Source organism: Mus musculus, chromosome 19 (assembly GCF_000001635.26).
Source record: "Mus musculus strain C57BL/6J chromosome 19, GRCm38.p6 C57BL/6J".
Lineage (NCBI taxonomy): Eukaryota > Metazoa > Chordata > Mammalia > Rodentia > Muridae > Mus > Mus musculus.
The window spans coordinates 28,155,729-28,177,455 of NC_000085.6; positions in this window are offsets into that span (position 1 = coordinate 28,155,729).

The window sequence follows — 21,727 nt, forward strand, 5'->3', positions numbered from 1 at the left end:
GGCTTAGGTCGCCTCCCCAGCCGGGCGGGCACCTGTCCTCCGGTCCGGAAGGTGGCCGGCTGTCCCCGGCCCACACAGGGTGCTGCCTCAGCCCCTCTGTGCTTCTGCCTGTTCCAGAGGCTGTCAGGTTCTCTGGCGCACCCTCTCACCTGTTCAGACTAATTTCCTAAATTCGGCGGGTCCCGGACCAAGATGGCGACCGCTGCTGCTGTGGCTTAGGCCGCCTCCCCAGCTGGGTGGGCACCTGTCCTCCGGTCCGGAAGGTGGCCGGCTGTCCCCGGCCCACACAGGGTGCTGCCTCAGCGCCTCTGTGCTTCTGCCTGTTCCAGAAGCTGTCAGGTTCTCTGGCGCACCCTCTCACCTGTTCAGACTAATTTCCTAAGTTCGGCGGGTCTCGGACCAACTCACAATACATTTTAGAGGAGGGCTACTTCAGATGAAAAAAACACCTTTAGCTTTGATGAGAATTAGAGAGTTAAATACACTTTTTAAACCTCTTTGAAGTCTATTGATTTTGCCTTGATCCAAGCAACCAACTCCACTCTGGATCCCATGGGGCAGCTTCAGCGTTAGCTCTATTTCTACCTCACCTGTCAGAATCTCTGTGCGCTCAGATAACAGAATCATCATCCATCAAAGACAGAAGTCAGATCATGTGCACCTCTCAAGCTTGCATTCCCTTCAGAGGCCAGCACAACTCCTGACCACGTGTCCTAGCACGTCCCTCTGTCTAATCCCCAGAGCCACTGTGATTCTATCCCCGAGACTCGCAAAGCATGTTGTTGCTGTCGGAGCTTTGCCTCCACATTCAGCCTGCTTGTTACCTAACACATCATAATCAGGGCTGACTCCATCATTCTCCGAGCCTTTGCTCCAGGCTCAATGAGATCCAACTTCAACTACCATGTCTAAATTGCAACCCATCTCTCCTTCAGCTTACATTGTTATTGTTTATTATCCTCTATAGAGGCAGTGATTTTGATGTGTTTTCATTGAGAAGATGTAGGCAGCCGGGTGCCTAAAAGATGGTGCCGGCCTCCGGTACACCGTCACCGTAAACAATGTCACTGCGCAGGGGCTAGCCCGAATCTGGCGCCAACCCCTCCCAAGCGGGTGCATACAAATCAAAGTGCCGGCAGACTGACCAATCCCAGGAGGACACATAGCTCTCCCCAGTGCTGGGGTGTATATAAGCAGTCCTCGCTGGGTTTCCGAGGTTCCCGTAGTATCGAGGTGTTCCTGAAATAAAAAAGGCTGTTGAGAAGAATCCGACCGTGTTGCGTTTTTTCTCGCTGGACGATGTGAGGGCAACAAGAAGAGTATCCTAGCAGACAGTGACGATTGATAGATATTTGTTGAGTCAGTCAATTATTCAGTATTCCTCCAGTCAGACATGGATGAGAATAATGAAATGACTTTGCCCTGCCTCTACACAAACAGCACAAGTTGACCTTGCTTAAGGACTAAAGACCTAGCATCCTCATCTTAGGTTAGGGTGAGTCCGGGTGGGAGCCTCTGGTCATGGTCCAGAAGCTGGGGCCCAAGCTCTTAGGTTTTAACTTCTCCTTGAATTGTTTTCACATGTTCTTATTATGGCTCTATTGCAAGTTCTGAGAGAGGCCCATCTGTCTCCTCTCTCCTCCCCACTCCATCTGTCTTCCCATTGCATGCTCTCTCTCCCACTCTCTCTCTTTGACCTTATGATTTGAATAAGTGCAAAATGTCTTTGGCACTATCCAGAGTGAATTAAAAGCTGAAGGCTCTGTCTGTTGATACAACAAAGAGAAGCCAAGTAAATCAATTAGAGGAACGGGGTGGAAGAGAGTGTGGGATGGGACGTTTGTTTGCTTGTTTATTAATACACTTTGTGTGTGTGTGTGTGTGTGTGTGTGTGTGTGTGTTCCAACTTCACTCCATCTAAAAAAAGAACTTTATTTGAGCCAAGGATAGGATTTGTTCTTCTTACTTTAGTCAAAAGGAGAGAATCAATATTTTAAACATCTATAATTCGTGATTAGTGTCTGTATACATAAATTTATGCATTTGGTGCATAAGAAATATAAAGTAAAACTGTATTTCTATTCATTTTTGGAAGACAAAGGGTTTTATTAGTTGTTTACAATGGCCAAAAGAAAAAAATTATTAAAAGCTGTATTTTTAAGCAAAAGACTTTTTGTGTTAGTGGAAACACCGTAAGTAAACAGGAGAGTAGAAAAACTATAAAATGATCAATCATATTTTTCATCAATTAGTCATATTTTAGTATATTTTTCTATAAATTTCATCTATTATTTACACACTTATCTATAATTTAATGACATAATTTTTTGTTAACCTGTTTAGACATAAATCATAGGCATCAGTATATATCACTCAGAACAATTTTAGAATCCATTCTTAGAAATCAAGAATAGGCTCCTAAATAATCGCAATAGCATCGTGACACCTTGTCTTAGTTCCTTCTCCTCCTCCTCCTCCTCCTCCTTCTCCTTCTCCCTTCCTTAGACATAGTACCTGAGGACCCAACTATACCACTCCTGGGCATATACCCAGAAGATGCTCCAACATGGAATATGGACACATGTTCCACTATGTTCATAGCAGCCTTATTTATAATAATCAGAAGCTGGAAACAACCCAGATGTTCTTCAACAGAGGAATAGATACAGAGAATGTGGTACATTTATACAATGCAATACCAGCTGTTAAAAGAATGACTTCACGAAATTTTCAGGCAAATGGATGGAACTAGAAAATATCATCCTGAGTGAGGTAACCCAGTCACAAAAGAACGCACAGAGTATGCACTCACTGATAAGTGGATATTAAACCAAAAGTTTAGAATACCCAAGATACAATTCATAGACCAAGAAGAAGGAAGACTAAAGTGTGGATGCTTCAGTGCTTCTTAGAAGGGGGAACAAAATACAGGAGGAAATATGGAGACAAAATGTGGAGCAGAGACTGAAGGAAAGGTCATCCAAAGACTGTCCCACCTGGAGATCCATTCCATATACAGTCACCAAACCCAGTCGCTATTGTGGATACCTGGAAGTGCTTGCTGATGGGAGCCTAATATGGCTGTCTCCTGAAAGACTCTGCCAGAGCCTGATAAATACAGAGGCAGGTGCTCACAGCCAACCATTGGACTGAGCACAGGGTCCACAATGGAGAAGTTGGAGAAGGGGCTGAAGGAGCTGAAAGGGTTTGCAGCCACATGGGGGAAGCAACAGTGTCAACTGGCCAGATTACACACACACACACACACACACACACACACACACACACACACACACACACACACCTGGAGCTCCCAGGGACTGGACCTCCAATCAAAGAGTACACATGGAGAGACCCATGGCTCCAGTCACATATGTGGCAGAGAATGACCTTGTTGGACATCAGTGGGAGGAGTGGCCTTTGGTTCTGAGGGGGTTTGATACCCCAGTTTAGGGGAATGCCAGGGCTAAAGGTGGGAGGGGATGGGGGAGTACCCTCATAGAGGCAGGGAGAGGGGAGATGGGATAGTGGGTTTCCAGAGCAGAGACCTGGAAAGGGGATAATATTTGAAATGTAAATAAAGAAGATATCCAGTAAAAGAAAAACCAAACCAACCAAACAAACAAAAAACAAACAGACAAAAAAACCCACCCCAAACCAAACCAACCCCCCCCCCCCAAAGAAACAAACAAACAAAAAAACAAAAGAAAGCTTTTATTTTGGGTCTTCAGAGGGTTAGAGCTCAAGATGGCAGAACAAAGCCATGGTGGCAGGAACATCTGAAACTCACATCTTGGTCCACAAGCAGGAGACAGAGAGCATGCTGGGAAGGGCAGGAGTCTTTTGAAGCCCATGCCCAGTGACATATCTCCTCCAAAAAGGCCACACATTCTAATCCTTCCCAAATGTCCCATCAACTGGGAACCAAGCATTCAAAGGTAAGTCACTGGGAGCCATTCTCATTAAAACCACCTAAAAAATAATTACCTGATATCCAATGCATATTTAAATTTCCCGAATGGAGCCCCAGACTTATCAAGCCAAGACTATATAATCATTAATTGCATGGTTTGTATCTCTATCAATTTTTCATTTCTCCCTACAATATTAACTCTTTGAAGAGTAGTCCATTTGCATAAAAACAATAAAGAGACCCACTTTGTCCCAAACAATGAGGAAGGCAAGGACCAACACCTGAGGATGCCTTCTGCTTTCCCAACATATGTTATACTATACATACATACACATCATACAGATCTCTTTCTCTCTCTCTCTCTCTCTCTCTCTCTCTCTCTCTCTCTCTCTCTCATGTGCAAGCACACACGCACACCCCCCCCCCATAAATAATGGGTAGGACTTTTCTATCAATGCAATACAAATGGACATACTTTGAAATTGTTCATGTAGCACTGGGTGAAATATATATGAGAATAAGCAATTGTTGTAGTTATGAAAGGTATTAGAAATAAAATATAAGAAATACAAAATGAAAAATAAAGACAAATCTTGCATGGGTGAATATAGACAAGAGCCACAAATGAAGGAATATGTTGGTTCAAAAGGATTTAGTAATATTTTAGTTTTCAAAGTCCAGCTATTTTAAAGGTTTTCTCTCAATATCAAATTCAGGGCACAATGTCCTTAAACTCAATTTTCAGATCTGTAAAGTGGGAATGGTTATAAGATGCCTTTCGCAATTCCTAAGAGAAATTTATTAGACTTTCATGAATGGCAAAAAGCTGTGTGATTGTAAAATATCATGAGGTGTTACCAATGAAAAAAATAAGTGTGGTGGAGGGGAAGTTGTAAGGCATAGTTTAAAGATAGATGTCATGCAATAATAAAATTAAGAGATGACAAAATAAAGCTGCCTTCTACAGAAACAACATTAATTGAACGGTGCCGATGACCAGGTTAGTGGGACTCACAAAGCCACTATGTTGCAATTACCAGACTGATTTTGCCATATTAATTTTATGTCTATGAGACTTTTGCTTCTATGTATGTTTGCGGTAACATGCGAATGCAGTGTCACTAGAGGCCAGAAGAGGGCAGCACATCACCTGAATCTGGAGTTACATTTGCTAGGTATCATGTGGTACTGGGAATTAAACCCAAGTCACCTGGAAAAGCAGACAGTACTCTTAATTGCTCAGTCCTCTCCCCAGCTCCCTATTTTGCCATTTTAAAGCCAGAATGTTTTGCTGAGACAAATATATAACCAATTATGTTGTCTCAGATTATACACATATATGTACCTATTTCCTGAGTCATATTTTTCCCATATACAACAGACATGACGAATAGTCATGGAGAAAGGCTTCTAGAACGTCTGGTGCATATTTAACACGAAGCCAGCATTTTATAGTGAAGATGGATTGCGTTTATTATAATCGTAAGAATGAGTCTATTAATCTGTGGAGCTCGTAGACTTACCTGCTGCTGTTCAAATTTTATCTCCTCTCATTTACAGACAGTCTGCACCCAGATGGTCCTGTGAAAGTCTAGCTCACTTAGTTCACTTACAAGGTCTCATCTATTACACGGATGCTGACAGCTCACAGAGTTACCTCCACTGTCACATCTTTCTTAGGCCTCAGTCCCACATATCCAGTGAGCATTTCCAGCAAAGGGCAAGCCCAGCACACGCCCATCACGTGCTTTTTGGAGCCTATACTCTTCTGGTTTTATTATTTGAGTAGCGTTACCCTTCCTTGGTATGACAAAGCTAATGCGTCTGGTTTCTCTTGGGTCACCAGTTGGTGATGAGACTCTTCCCTTTAATGGGTCTCTTGAACGAGCTATCCATTCTGCTTATTCTTAGGGTCTCTATTCAGATTTGGGGGCCGCCTGTCAATATAACATAATTTTTCTCTTGATTCTTATCCTTTTAGAACTGTCTTCTTTTGGAAACTATCCTACTACTCCAGCAAGAATTCAGAGTACTTCCTACATCCCAGCCACCCGACCGGCTTCCATATTCACATCTTCACAAGACACAGACACCAACCATGTCACTTTCTGTCCCCACAGCCTTCTGCATCTTCATTGCTTCCTTCATATAATCTAAAGCTATTTTAGTTCCTTCAACACAGGTCTTCAGAACAGGTCTCCAACTACCCCTTCCTGATTTCTCCAAGTTCAACAACGTAGCGCTATTGTTATTTTCCTAATGCATTGGGGTTTTTTGTTTTTGTTTTTGTGTTTTGTTTTGTTTTGTTTTGTTTTGTTTTTGGTTACTGGTTGTGCCAACAACTCTGCTCTGCTCAGCCTTTCCAAACTTTACCACTGCATGAAACTTGAAACCCCAATTTAATTGCTATCTTTTCCATCACCAAACTTTGATTGTTTAACTAAAAAAAGCAAATACTGAGTGAATAAATATATTCTCAACAAGGATTTTCCTTCTATGCTAACAGAGCATTGTGCATCCCCAGTACCAGCCTAGAAGCTGTCTTTGAGCCGGGGTAGGTTTAACATATTTTCTTCACTGTTACAATCTCCTTGAGGATAAGGGCTGTGTCTTCATTTTTGTAGCTCAGTGCACCACCTCTTTGACACAATGCTTGAAATGTTCCTTCATTTAAAAGAGTTGACAAAGACCTGCATGTTCCAGGAACTGGAGAGAAATGGCAAATACCACAGGCATCACAACTGGGTATTTGTAGTCTAGATGATTGGAGAAGCCAGCTTACAAATGATTGACATTCAGTATGAAATGTGTGGGGAAACACTGGTGGTGGTGGGGAACCCGGGAACAGATCTTCAGGAGGAAGGAGGAGCTTATTGACAGAGGAAGGTAGTCCAAAAAGCAGAAAGAGCATCGCAAGGACCATGGTAATGAGGCAGTGTGATGAGTTTAGGAAAAGATCAGTAATTCTGAGTCACGAGGGCGAGAGAAATGGCTTAGCGAGTAAAGCTCTTCCTGTACAAGCCTGGGAATCCGAGTTTGGATCCCAAGAAGCACATAAAAGCTGAAAGTGGTAGGGCACCCAGGGATTCATTTGTGATCTCAGCATATCTATAGGTGTGTATATGGGAAATGAGGGGCAGGGGAGGAATCTGCTCCTTCCTAGCCAGCTTGGTCACCAACACTCAAGCTTGTCCTCTGACCTCTACACATGGGCAAGTGTCCACACATACAAGGCCATACCCCACAACACATGCACACACACACACACTACACATACTGCACATACACACACTACACACACAGATACACACACAGAGATACACACACACATTACACCACACAAAAAACAATTAATTATTTGCATAAATCATTCTGAGCCACCAGAACTCACATGTTCAGTGGAAGGAGATCAAGCAAACAGCAGATCACAGCCAGATTAAAAGACCTTAGTTGCCACATCAAGTGACATCACTGGAATAATGTAAGGTGACATTCACTAGTTACTTGTTGAATTATATAACTCGTTTCTCTAGACAGCTGAATAGCATTTACATTTGTAAATTACTTTTGAGTCTCAGGCCCTGGTGTAGATCAATTCCTTCTACTCAATGGTATCCATGGTTAAACCCAACTTCTGCAAACCAGGCTCCAGGCTACTCACAGAACAACTCCCATCATTAGCAAACACTGCCATGCAGCAACCTGTCCCTGGAGAGGAAGGGACAGTGAGAGGCGAGTCATTAGAACAGGCAGCCTCCTTCCAGACCCTGTGGTTCTCATGCAATCCTCCGAGGAAGGGCGAACTGTCGGAAATGACGTAATCACATGTGTGCATCACACTCTTAAGGCCAAGGGCTTCGTTTTGGTTTTCTCCTATTCAACTTGGGCAGTGCCTCTTGTTTAAACTATTAGGTGAATTATTCATTTTCCTTAGCACAGTTATAAAGAAGGAATGCACCAAGCCGTGCTGCTACTTGCAATAATTTAAAAAAAAATAATTATTTAAACCGAAACCTGGCCTTTTAAGGGGCAAATGTAGGATCAGGCATTTGCTATATAACTGTTCTTCCACCTCACCTCACCCCACCCACCCCCACAGTCACCAAGTGCCCAAGGTCTTCAAAGACTTGTTTAGACAAAGGAGAGGACTGAGAATCCTGTGTCTATAGTTTCTAGGCTTCAGCCAGTAAGGGTTAGGGTTAGGGTGTGCATGGCTGCTGAATCCTGCTTGTACCTGAGGCTGGATGTTTATCTCTATGACGATGCTCCTGGTTGGACATTGTCATGAGCTCTTCCCTTAGCTCTAGGTCACACTCTTGAGCTACGGCCAACTTAATCGCTACCATACAACAGGACTGAGGAGCTTAAGGTCACACTCGGAGATGACTGAAGACACCGTTGTCCTTAGGTTCCCTGGGATCTGCTCAAAATAGCTAGAAGGGGAGAGAAGTTGCTGGAAGTCAACATTTCAGGTTCCTACAGCTTTCCCCCATTCAACTCCACTGCTTCCCATCACGCTGAAGGGCTCAGCATTGGCAGGAAGCCCTTGATCTGATGATAAGGATGCAGGCAGGCCCAGCTCATCTTTGAAAGAAGATCCTTTGAGTCTAAGATGGTGGAGAGTGTCTTATAACTCTTAGTGGCTTCATAGCATTGTGACTTTGAGTTTGAAAGCAATTTGGAGACAACTTCCAATCCTTTGTGCAAAGCTACTCTTCTGCCCCAGTGAGCAGCTAGCATTATAAAGGGAGAGATGTTTTAATGTTAAATTTTCTCAGTCGAGATACATACTTTACATACATGTGAGAGATGAGAGGACTTCAAGCACGACATAAAGGTTTTAAAATGCAACGCTTCTAGAAATACTTGAAAATGGTATGGCAGAGAGCCTTAGGAATTTGTCCTTCAGCTACACAGAAAACAATAGAAATGTTTGGGCAACAGTAATATCATGACAAGCTTTTGAAAGACGGTGCTCTATATAGACACTTGCCACTAAAACACGATGAAGTGGTAAACACAGATAGAGTCTATAAATTAAAATCAAAACCGATTGGCTAATTGCAAAAACAAAGGTTAATGATCACGCAGATTAGTTTCAAAGTGGGTCACTTCTCAAATTCTTCTCACTGTTTCATTATTTCCCTTCCTCATCTCCTTGCTGCCTCCCCAACCATTTACTCTAGGGACAATGGCCTCAACCAAGATGCACCTGTTCAACATGCTTGAGGGAGGCAGAGACAGGGATGACCGCAGTCTGGACCAGAACGCGACAGGTGCATGCTCGGCTATTCTGTATTGGAACCATTGCCCGCCTAGTTCTAGGCTTTGGGTGCTATGGGGACTGAAGAAGGCAACTTCAACGACTCAGTCTTTGAACTCATGAACCCCTGTCAGGTTGGCTAAAATCTCAGGCTGCAGCTTCCTGGATCTCACCTGGGTGAAAGCAACTTTTCCCAGCTCTGCTGAAAATCAGACAAGAAAATGAGAGCCCCCTTCTGTGTCAGCCCGTGCTTATTCTAGTCTCGGGAGCGTTGTGGGGTTTTTGTTTGTTTGTTTGTTTGTTTTGATTTTTAAAAGTTAAGCTAGTTTTATTCGCGAGCAAAGCATTCTTTCGTTTGTGGTAATTAAAATGGAGGAAAGAAAGACAGAACAAAAAAGGTCCATCAGCGCAACAATGAGAATAGAGAGAGAGTTTTAAAAGCTCATCTAAATTCATCTAAGTGGAGGCACTACACCGAGAATGCTATCCCGAAAAAAAAAAATTCTAATCCTAGATTCAAAACCATAAACACCGGTAATTATGGTGGACAGCAACAGCTAAGATAGTGTATAAACGGGGAGTTCTACACTCCATTTTAAGCCACCAGGTAAATGTCATTCTGGGTGACAAATAAGCATTTGGGCGTCATCCCTTGTCTAATTGGATGCCTGGAGCATACAGTGAAAATGCACGCATTCTCCTTCCACCCTCCTTCGGGTAACAAACTTCATCTCCTGCAAGCTGACAAAATGCAGACTGTTTTTTGGCTCACAAGTAACCCCACGCTGGTCACATATAGCTGTTTAGAAAAAAAAAAAAAACAAGACGTAACTGCAGAAAAAAGAAAGAGCTCTTTCAGCTGGCACTTGGGAGGAACAGACAAGAGGCCACATCCAAATCCTAACTTTAATTTGGGTTACTGAACAAGGATGACTGACTGTTCACGACTCCCTCCGAACAACAACAGACACACATGTAATGTGAAAGCGACTGAGAAATCTGGCTGTAGGGAGGCCACTGAGTTCTCTCGCATCCTATAAATAACACCGCGCATGCTGAGAAGTCACTACCGAGCACATAGGAAAGAGTGCGCGCGCACACACACACGTTTCATCTCCACTGACAGAGAGCACCGAAGTGAGGTTTGTTTAGAGGGATACAGATGCCTGAAGTCTGTAAGTAATGCAGTCTGCAGTACAAATGAAGCAGGCACTCAGGGAAAATACCCTCTGGTTTCTGGAGAGCAGAAGCAGGCAGGGGCTACTGAGCTGAAACCCGTGGCTCCGGCTGCATCGCCGCAATGCAGTGCTAAGTTTATTCACCAGGGGTCATCAAAGGTCTGGGTTTTTCTTTGTCTACTTGTTGACACATGTACACTGTGTACTTAAGAACTCCGGAATGGCTCAGCATTGCTCACAGGGACATACATATTACTGCTCACCCCCGCTCCTGCCAGCACTCCAGCCCCCCTCACCCCTATTACAGAGCATTCAATTATTGTTCTCTCTAGATCTTTACCAACACATTACAGGTAGCACATCCACTAGACACATGAATGGAAATACCTCTTATAACTAAACCAACTTGTTCGTCACAGAGACAACATGCCATCAAATTCGATTTTCAATTATTTATTATTTATTTATTTTTAATTTAAAAAAATCAGTTAGCATGTTTCAAAGTTAGGAAGCAAAAGGCTGGTTTCGCTATTGTTTTCCAGACTGCAAGTGAGTTGTGACTCCATCTCTTAAGATTTCAATCACTCCCTCGGGGCCTGGGATCTGAGGTCTGAGCAGGCCCATGGGAGAACAGGCCAACATTATTTGCCCAGGTTGGCCCCATTAAATAGTAAAGAATGGAGAACATGTTTTCAATGATGATCTTTGGAACTGACCTGAAGGGCAAGGTCTCATAGGTCTTGGTGATGCCGGTTGTGTCTGGAGGGAACATTGCCCTTCGAGCAGTATAAAGTGCTTAACCTCGGCTTTCCTTAAAGTACCTCCTGAATGTGTCGAGAATGGGCCTATTGTGGGCAGTTTGATTCTTTCTTATCCACTCCTCTGAACAGACTAAATTACAACTCCGGAAAGCTCAAAGGTGAAATGTCCTTCAACCACGAGGAAGAGATTCTTCTAGATGCTTCCCAGGGCTGCACAGCTCCTAAGGACCCAGACCCTCCTCCTTCCCTGAAGGACGAAGGGCAACCGCAGTATGGAAATGGGGGTGTTTATCTGTATTCCTTTACACTACACTTAAGATGCAATATTGGAACACTCAAATTACCTGGTTTTAGCATGTAACAGTTGACAGTGACTTCCAAAATATAACTCAGTCCCTTCATGCCATGCTTTCTGAACACAAGGTAAGTTCTTTAAGTCGGTTGCAGGCAAAAATGGCCTGTACACTTAATCCTCTTCTCAAATGAGATGGAAAAAAACCTTACAATCTGAGGCTATGTTGTATTAAAGCGAGACACAGAATGGAAAGAAAGTTGAGTAGAACTAACCATGCAATTGATGCATTTAGCTTGCAGTCCTCTGCAGAAAGCCAGGCACCGAGATGCCCATTCCCGCTTGACAGTTTTGTCATCGATGCTGTAAAACGACAGAACACATGAGTGTGTGGGTGTGTCCACAGGAGAAGGTTTGCTCAAGTTTGTTATTTGGGGAAGGATTGTGAAACCAATAGAAGATGGGGGTGGCTAGATGCAGTGAGGTCCAGAAGCTTTGGAAATCTCCACTCAGCCCTAGGGCAGAACAAACATCCAAGCAAATGAAGCAACGGCCACAGTGGCAACAGCACTTAACTCTTAAGCTGTTACCTGGCCCCTTAACCTCAGGCTGTAATGTGGATTTTACAATCCTGGAAAAAAGTGAGCGGGGAGACGCAAGACAAGATTGGTTGCTTTTTATTTTCTCCTGGTATGAAAGATTTCTCAAAAGATGAACGAGGCAGGACTTACCCACTGACCTTCTTCTGTTTAATGGAAATCACATAGCCCAACGCCAACTCATGTGACAGCACCTCCTGCGTAAGCCTCCTCCAGCTAAATAGCACGGACAGTTATTTCAAAGTGACATTTACACTGTCAATGGGGATCAGAATGGCTGAAGGGTAAGATAGTGATCAAGAGAGGATTAAATCCCAGAACCAAAAGGAGGCAGATATCTGTAAAAGAGATAAGAACGCCTGGAGCTGTCCAGAGCTCTTTCTATATAAGCAGCTGGAGACAGTGCAAGTTGCAGGTGGCTTTACCAGCTGGTGTGTGTGTGTGTGTGTGTGTGTGTGTGTGTTTTGGAGGGACAAGTAGCTACTGAGTCCAATATTATTTAGTTGCTTCTTTGTTGCCCATTCATTGGATGATGGTCAATTTTGCCATTTCCAGATTCATCAGTTCTACACAGAGAATAGTCAATCATAAGTATTGTATTGCATCCAACAGGTGACAGACACCTGGGAGAATGGGATAAATTTTTTAAATCCATAGGTCTTATCTCGTTTTGGGCTGAGGGAATAAGCACTTAGTAGTATATGCCAAAATTCAGGCCTGTTCATAGAATCGTATGTTTCATGTAGTCCTTCCAGCAGGAGTACAGTGGAGTTTAGGTTATTTTGAGAGTGACTGGATGTTTTTAAAGAGGCTTATAAAGCAAAGATGTAGAAACTGGGTGAGTTTCTGCCTTGTGAGAGGAGAGAAAGAGCCCAGGAGGCAAAGACTGCAGCTGCTAACTGCTAAGAGTGCATAGTAGACCCGCCCTCTGTGTTCTGTTAACATGCAACAACAATGAACCAAGATGATTGAGAATCTTGACTGTATCAGTGGACTAGAAGCACAGCTCAGGGTTAGATTGCTTGCCCAACATGAGTAAGGATCTGGCTTCGAGTTCTAGCAGAAGTTGGTAAGGAGCCATTATTACATGTCAAAGAGCAGTCATGTAGTCTAGGGCTTACATGAGAAGAAGAGAAATGGAAAGAGGGATTACCAGAAGAGCTTGGCTAAAGCCAAGCACCGTGGAGGCAACATGTTAGCGCTCTTAAATAACCACAAGGACCAGCAAGAAACAAGTTCAGCTTGGAAAGGTTCTGTTGGAAGTTCTCAGTAGGAAGATTAAAATCAGGAAAGTACCTCCCGTGAATTCCTCTCCTTAGTACTCTCTCACAGAAGTTCGAACAGAGGCCATATGACCATGTGATGGATTGTGACATATACAGGATTCCCGTAATGATCAGATGTTGTATTAGATAACTCCAAGAAGTTCTTAGCTAAATTCTATGGAATCAATATAACACGTAGATGGGAAGCATTCATAAACGTACATTAAATTCAGATCTAAATCGGTTATGAAGCAACTGCATACTACTACCCTGTTTTGTCTAAGTTTACTGAAAGTTATACAAAATTAGAGTGGAAAATAAGACAACTTCTTCCTCTTTCACCCTGCTGCTCTGCATCTTCCATCATTCTTGTCCAAAACCAATGAGTAAGAGTGAACTTCAAAACTCACTACTGGTCTTTTTACCCAGTTTTGAAGGACATATTAAATGTGACTAAGCAGGGCTGACAAGATGACTTAGCATGTAAAGTGCTTGCTGCCAAGCCTGAAGAACTCTGTTCTATCCCTGAGATATAAACTGTGGAAGGACAGAATTGCCTCCTGTGAGTTGTCCTTTGACCATCAACAAAGCAGCATGGCATGCATACACACACACACACACACACAAAGTAGCAAAAAGCTTAATGTAATTAAATGCAATTACTGGCCAAAACTCTAAAATAACAAGTTTATTGGGATACTTATTATTTGGTTAATAAGTAATTAACCAAAGTATTGAGTAATGAGTCCTTGAATAATGAGGACTTTCTATTTTAATGTTATACTTGGGTAGTTAAGAAACTAATACAAATTATATATATGTATAGTATATTAGTACTTATCTTGTATATATAAAAATATGTAAAAAATAATTATATATATATGTAAATTCACATCGACCTTGAACATTTACCATACACTAAGTACTATGCTAGAAGAATTTAATGTTTTATTTCACATAATACAAACCTATAAAATTTTAATTTCTAGTTATAAATCATAAAACCTGGAGAGTATAAGTAATTTACAAGTACTTAGTGATATAGGGCTTTCATGTAATCCAAGACTATCTGACTCCAAGACCTTTGCTATTTACCCTAATAACATGCCATGCTTCAAGGTTTTTATCAATGTGTTTTTAATGGATTATCATCATTAATGGAAGAGAAAGGCAGAGAGCAAAAGAATAGCTTTTTCTGGTCAGCTTAACATAAATCAGGTTTGAGGCTTCCTGGAGTGCAGAATGGCTGCATCTTCATGGGTTTCTCAGCACCTATACATATAAACTAAGATGTTTTCACACTGCAAGTCATTGAATCCCTTGAGTCAATGGACTTAGATCAGTGATAATCCAGATTCAACCTTCAGATCAGCAAAATCAGAATCAGTTGGGACCCTGGGCCAATGAGGTTGCTCAGTTGGTAAAAACACTTGCTGCCAAGCGATGACCTGAGTTCAATCCCCAGGACCTACATGACAGAAAGCTTGAATTGCCTGTTGTAGGTTGTCCTTGGACAGCCACACAGAAGCTGTGGTAGGCATGTGCACACATACGAATCGACAGAAACCTGGCTCTCAGGTCTCTTTCAGGTGATTCTGAAGAGCAGAAAACTTTGTAAACCGTGGCTGACTTAGTCTGTGAAGAAACTGATTTTCTCGGGAAGCAGAAAGGCAGGATGTGTCGGGGTACAACAGGAATGACCTCATCCAGTTTCTCCTCTAATGGCCTCCTTACTTCTGTCCATTTGAACAGGTTACCTTTGCTAAAGCTGCCTTGCCACGTGGCCATATCCGCCAGAGACAGAAAATGGCCTGTCTGTTCTTTCCCGGTAGCCTTGCCAAAAGCTTCACCCATGTTTCAACTTTCAAAATGCTGTTACCCGACCAGCTCTTCAGTCAGTTACTGAAACAGAGTGGGACCAGTGTGGCTGGCTGAAACTCTTGAAAACACAGCAGTTTCTCTGATCAGGCCAAAGATGAAGACTGCTGAATCCAGGAAGGTCTAAGGAGGGAAAACTGCAGAGCAAGGAGGTGTTGCATAGAAACAGACAGGGCATAGTCACCAGCAAACATGTTGGTCGACACTACAGTGAATCCTTCTACTCCATGAGGACACCATCTTGGACCACGAAGACTTGATTTCATAAACCGATCATTGTAGATGATTAGCCTTGGGAAGCTTCAGGTCAGTGTCAACAACCAAGAACCGCAACATTTTCCCATTTTGATGACTATGATCTAACATTTCAAAGAAGCTGAGGGTAATAATATATTAAAGAGGCATTCAGCTGCATTCAGCCAGAGATCTGTTGCATCTATTTTAGTTAAATGTTCTAGATTTTTACACCAGAGCTCTGGAGTAATTATAATTAAAAGGACACAAAACTGGGAGTAAAATATGTATTTCCCTTCTACAAGTCTTTGTGCTTCTTCAAATGGAAGGTGTTTCTTAAGAAAGTAAATTCTCTTCGTTGCTATCTTTGCTATAGCAAAAAAACAAACCAAACAAACAAGCAAAAAAAAACCAAACCAAACCAACAACAACAACAACAAACCACCTTGAATTTTAAATAATGACTTTTTAAAAGAGAGGAACTCTGAAGTGATGGACAAATTGCTTTGATCAGTGCTTTGCCGATCAGTGCCCACAGTTGGTTGGAGACAGGTAGGGATACATCAAACACTTAATTTTTGCTTGACTAGCACACGAAGCTATTAGCCGGGAAGATTCGTAATTACCGAATCCTCTACTCAATCAGACATGAATGCCACACAGCTCTGCAACTGTTTAGCTGGAATATGGAACTGATCTCATCAGATGGAGGAAACTGTAGCTCAGATCCATAACAGACGAGAAAATATTCACACGGCCTGCGTTTCATTGTGGGTCTGTGCTCCAGCCTTCTCCAGCTCTCTCGCTGCTTGAGTCTTTCAATTAACTGCTTGCCTCATTTATATTCTACATCTGATCAAACACCAAAAAAATGTGGATTAGTCACATTCCTACATAAATTTGAACATTATGTAACAAGTGTCCCAGCAGTTTAAGAACAACTCTCGATGTGGTATTTTGGAAAGAGCCCTGGGCTGGAACACTGAAGCTCACACTGGCTCCGTCAACTCCACCTCAAGTCTGCCTGGGAATTTGTGCTGATCCATTCCCTTTACACACCTGGACCCTAGATTTCTGGGGCAAATGTAGGGGGCTGGCGTTCGTTGTTTTTGGACTCCCTATCTGTTCTATTGTCCCAAACATAGGATGATTGGCTTCTGAGGCAGACTGGCATAGTGTGAAAAACCCTTTCCTTCACATCTCAGCTCAGCTACTTATTAACTGTGTGACCTTGGGCAAATTATTGAAAATCTCTGAAAGTGTTTTCTCATGGGTAGAGAAAGATAATATCAACCTCGCTCTCGGTTGTTACAAGCTTGAGAAAATACACCGGGCACATCTAGCAAGGCTGGTGCTATATTAATAGCATAATTGAAAAGAAAAGGAAGAAAGACACCCTCTTTTCTTTTCTAATTTTCTCTAAACATCTTGGAGCAAGAGAGAAAAAAAAGTAAAAAAATAAAAGGCGCTGAGCTGAAGAGATGGCTCGGCCATTAAGAATACTTGTCGCACTTGCAGAAGACCAACTTCAGTGCCCAGCACTTAGGCCATGGTTCACAACCACCTGTAACTCCAGTTTCAGGGATTTCCCCTGCCCTTCTCTAGGACCCATGGGCACCAGGTTTGCACATGGTTCATGTGTATACATGCAGGCAAAGTACTCATACATATAACATTTAAAGACTCTCTAAAAAACTGAAGATAAATAAATAAATGGATGGGTGGATGGATGGTTCTGTCAAAGACTTTTGACTCCACTTTTGGCCCACTCATTCATTAAGCCCTTGCTATTTAGAAATTGGTAAGCTGGGCGTGGTGGCTCATGCCTTTAATCCATGACTCCAAAGTTTCTGCCTCTGAAGATACTGATCTTTCTCTATCTTTAACTTGTGTGTGTGTGTGTGTGTGTTTAATTTTACTTTGACCTTGATCCTTTCTCCAACATACCTAATAAGATCATTTAGTGCCCAGATTACATTCTATTCAAAACAGGTTCTAGAACAGGGCGGCAAATAACAGGTGATCAAAACTAAGTTGCTGACCTCGCAGAAAAGCCAGTCATGACCAGCTCCATCCTCACCCTCAGAAGCCTGTGTTTCTCACAAATGTTTCTATAGTAATAACTGACATTTATGGAGCTAACTTGATTGCCATTTGAGTGTGAGGCACTAGTCCAAACATTTATTCGGTATCGACTGGCATAGTCCAGTTAGCCAGCTCAAAGCGTCATACATCAATCGAGGATGTAAGTTAAGGAGTCCGTGTCCTCCTTAACTATGCCTTTCAAATGAAAATAGCCACAGCCATCCCTCGAGGTGAGTGAAAATGAGGAGACCAGATGGAAAGGAAGGAGGAAGAGACCCTAGGATGAGGGACCTTGTCTCAGGCTCTGAGAGGCCCTATCTCTAGAGGGCCAATCAGCGGTCCTGCACTTGGCCCCTCCAGAGAAACAAGCTAACAATAAAAAACAAAGAGGCATTATTGTCCAGAGGAGGTTTAGGTTCAGAGCAGAGCTAGACAGTAGGGGATGGAGAGTTTCTATATTGCATCTTTGATCCTCCTACAACCCCAAACCTTCCTACCATCCATGTCCTTAACCAAAGTAGCACAGTTGTCACAACTGATGAGAACAGTCACCTCACAGTCCTGGAGACTTTCCCTGTGTCCTAGGATCCTCTCTTGCTGCTGGGTATTACAGGTCTGTCTAGACAAGCACATGTATTTGCCATTGTGTTCTTGCATACAGAGAGTCTTACATACCTCCTGTACCCTACGCATTCATCCCTGTGTCCTCCAAACTCCATTCTTGTGGAGAGTGGCAGCCTGAGTCACAGGTTAAAGTCATAGGATAACATATGCATTGGCACCATCAGTTACAGCATGCATGTGCATGTAAGATCTATAAGCCTATGTGTTTGGTGGGTGAAGCATGGAAGGAAGGTAGGAAGGAAGGAAGGAAGGAAGGAAGGAAGGAAGGAAGGAAGGAAGGAAGGAAGGAAGGAAGGAAGGTAGGAAGGAAGGAAAAAGAAAGAAAGAAAGAAAGAAAGAAAGAAAGAAAGAAAGAAAGGACAAGAGAGAGACAGAGACAGACAGAGAGAGAGAGAGAGAGAGAGAGAGAGAGAGAGAGAGAGAGAGAGAGAGAGAGAGATCATCATGGGGGCCTGTTAGACAATATCATGTAAAAGAGCCATTTTAAAAACTAACCATACATGTAAGAAATTTGGTAGGAGCACGGCCCCGAGTACAGGGAGTTATGGAAGTCTACAGTGTTGGTCTTATGGTATCTGGATATCCATGATTTGGGGAGCACTTGGTTGGTGGGATCAAGGTGGAATTCCATGTATCCTACAATGGGCTGACAGTCCTGAACTGGGTACTGAAGGATTGTTCTCTCTTAATTGAATTTTCAAGTCACAGACTTTTTAGTTTGAGTAGCCAATTATGTAATTAAAATAGTTGTTTATGGTGAGCCACATGAAGATCCTTACTTGTTTTTAATATAAAAACACCAGGAAGTTTTACATGGTTGTAATATGCATTGAATTTTCTAGGTGAATATTACCATGTGTTATTATCCATCTGATTGGAACCATAAGACTGTAAGTATTAAGAATGATTTGTCTATTTTTATACTATATATGTAGAATATATTCATGAATATACAATGTATGCATATATATAAATAAACACGTGCATATTTTGAGTACTAGGCACTATTAAATCATATAACACATTTCATTATGCATTCACATCAATTTTATTTTTAAAACATAAAAAAATAAATGGAGTGATACTAGCCAAATGCTACTTTATCGCCTCATCTTAAGTGTGCAAGCATTTCACTCCATTATTATTCTCCATTATTATATAGTGGAGCTGTTCCCACACACTTACATACTTAAAACATAGGATTTTGTTGTAAAACCACTGTCTCTTCATTGCCCACTGTGGTAGAGTAAAACTACTATACTGTTACTATACTATACTGATTTTTGAACTTACGTTCCAAGAGAAAGTGTTTCGCCTGGAAGTTAATTTCAGAATAGTGCAAGGACTAACACAAACCAGTCAACCTACAGGACAGCCAGAATCAGGACACGCAGAAATATTGAGTAAAGAAAGCCAAAGATGGGGCTAGAGACATGGCTCAGAGGTTAAAAGTACTGACTGCCCTTCCAGAGGTCCTGAGTTCAATTCCCAGCAACCACATGGTGGCTCAAAACCATCGTAATGGAATCTGATGTCCTCTTCTGGTGTGTCTGAAATTGGGATACCCCTTGCCTCAAATGTGTCAGGAGGTTTGTTGAAATGTGTTTGACTATTTAAGAGAATAAAGAAATGCTAAACTGAAAGCTCAGAGAGTCTTGTTCTCCTTTCATACGTAAACACTTACAATTCAAGCAGTAATACCTTCATTCTATTGCTGTCTGAACTGGGACAGACTACCTGAGCTTACTTCAGAGAAACACAGGCTCAGGTGTACATTTGAGGGTTTGTATTTTTAAATACATGCAAAACTAGGGAATCAAGCCTATTCCATGTGGTTCCATAGCCACTGGCCGGTTGAGGGAACTTCTTCACTGTCTCCAGCTCATAGTGACCTGTTGTTAGTTTATCAAAACCGTCTGATCCCTGATTATGGGAAAGATGCAGTGAAAGATCCAACATGGGCTCTGCCTTTTGGTATTTTCAAAGAATTACATGATAAGTCAACACACTGGAACATTGCAAGCCACCACTCCACCTTGCCTCTCTGGGCATACCACCTCATGTATCAAGGGTAGAATCTGTTTTCTGTTTCTTTAAATCTAGACAGCATTTTTTGCCTTGTTTTTGGCTCAAAGGATATGACATAAATCTGGCTGTATCATTGCATTACATAGCCTTTAAGATCTGTTCGAGATCTGAGATGCTCTACCAAAATACTCAACCACCCTCTAGACAATGATGTCAAATCATCCTCTAGCTATCCCAGCTTCCATATCTGAGGCAGTAGGCAAAGGATGAAGCCATATTGGGTGCTCCAACCCAGTAGAAATGTTTCTAGCTATGCTACATAGCAGAGAGGAGCCCTGCTTAAAGCCCTGATCCATAGACCAAATGCACCAAGTGTTTTATTTTTTTTTTAAGCAATTAACTTTGGGTTTGTTTAGTATATGGTAGTACATATTAGAGAGAGAAGATAAGAATAGAGATTAGGAGCTATGGAAGAGAAAGAGCCCTAAAGGTAAGGTGAAAGGGATTAGGGGAAATAGAGTTTAAGCTGAACTTTAAAGGGATGAGCAGCTCTGAGAGCCACGTGTCCATAGTCTTCCCCCAACCATTTCTCACCCTAAGATAGGAGCCCTTGTCCTAGAAGCAAAACGCCACAGATGACAACAGATTAAAGGTACAAGAAAAAGGCCCAATGGCCAGAGTCTCTGCCACCTGGATAAGGTGATGGTCCTCAGAACCTTATTCCTCGGTGTGCTCGTACCCCTCCTCCCGCCCCACCTCTCCCTGGTTATTCTCTTTTTCTCACTGACATCTTCCCATTTCTCCTCAAAGGCACCCCTCAACTTACCCAAGCACCTCTATTTCCTGCCATAATAACATTCTAATATTTTCCCCCATGTTTTCATTTTTATGACTTCAATAAAAGGAGTGATTTTCCCTAGCAGGTACCCTTGAAGGGGTTGTAGAATTATATGGTACCCAGTGTGCAATTAATTCGTTATGAAGAAGAAAAAAAAAAGATGTGTGTGTGTGTGTGTGTGTGTGTGTGTGTGTGTGTGTGTTTTCCTACAAGGGAAGCAATAAAAGTGACTTTTGCTAACTTTCTTCTCACAATTTCTAATGAGTCAACATGTGTTGAGGAGAAATTAGTCAGAGCAGAATGGATCCTGTTATGCAGTTCCACTTTTGTAAGCATGAGTCAGAGATTCCCGTGTGGCTGTGCCGTGAGCACCTGGCTGCGATGAGGAAGGCTGGGGGTAAAAGAACTCTTTCTTGAAAACTTCGAAAAGTAGCAGAGAATCCCTCAGAGTGTGAAGGAGAAAAAGAACAAATACCATGGTCAGAATTTAGTTTCATTATTATGGGAAAATGAATGACGTTGCTCTCCCCTACCCCTCTACCTGGTGACAGTTTGTAATTGACCAGGCAAAGCCCCTACTGTGCTATATAAAGTAAATGGAAAAGAGATGAGAATTCAGCAGATCTGACCTCTCAATACACACACACAAACATACACACACACATACACACACACACACACACACACACACACACAAATACATGTGTGCACATGCACTCGCACCCTACCTTTGACCATAATATCCTTTGTATGCTTAACTTGAGTTGCC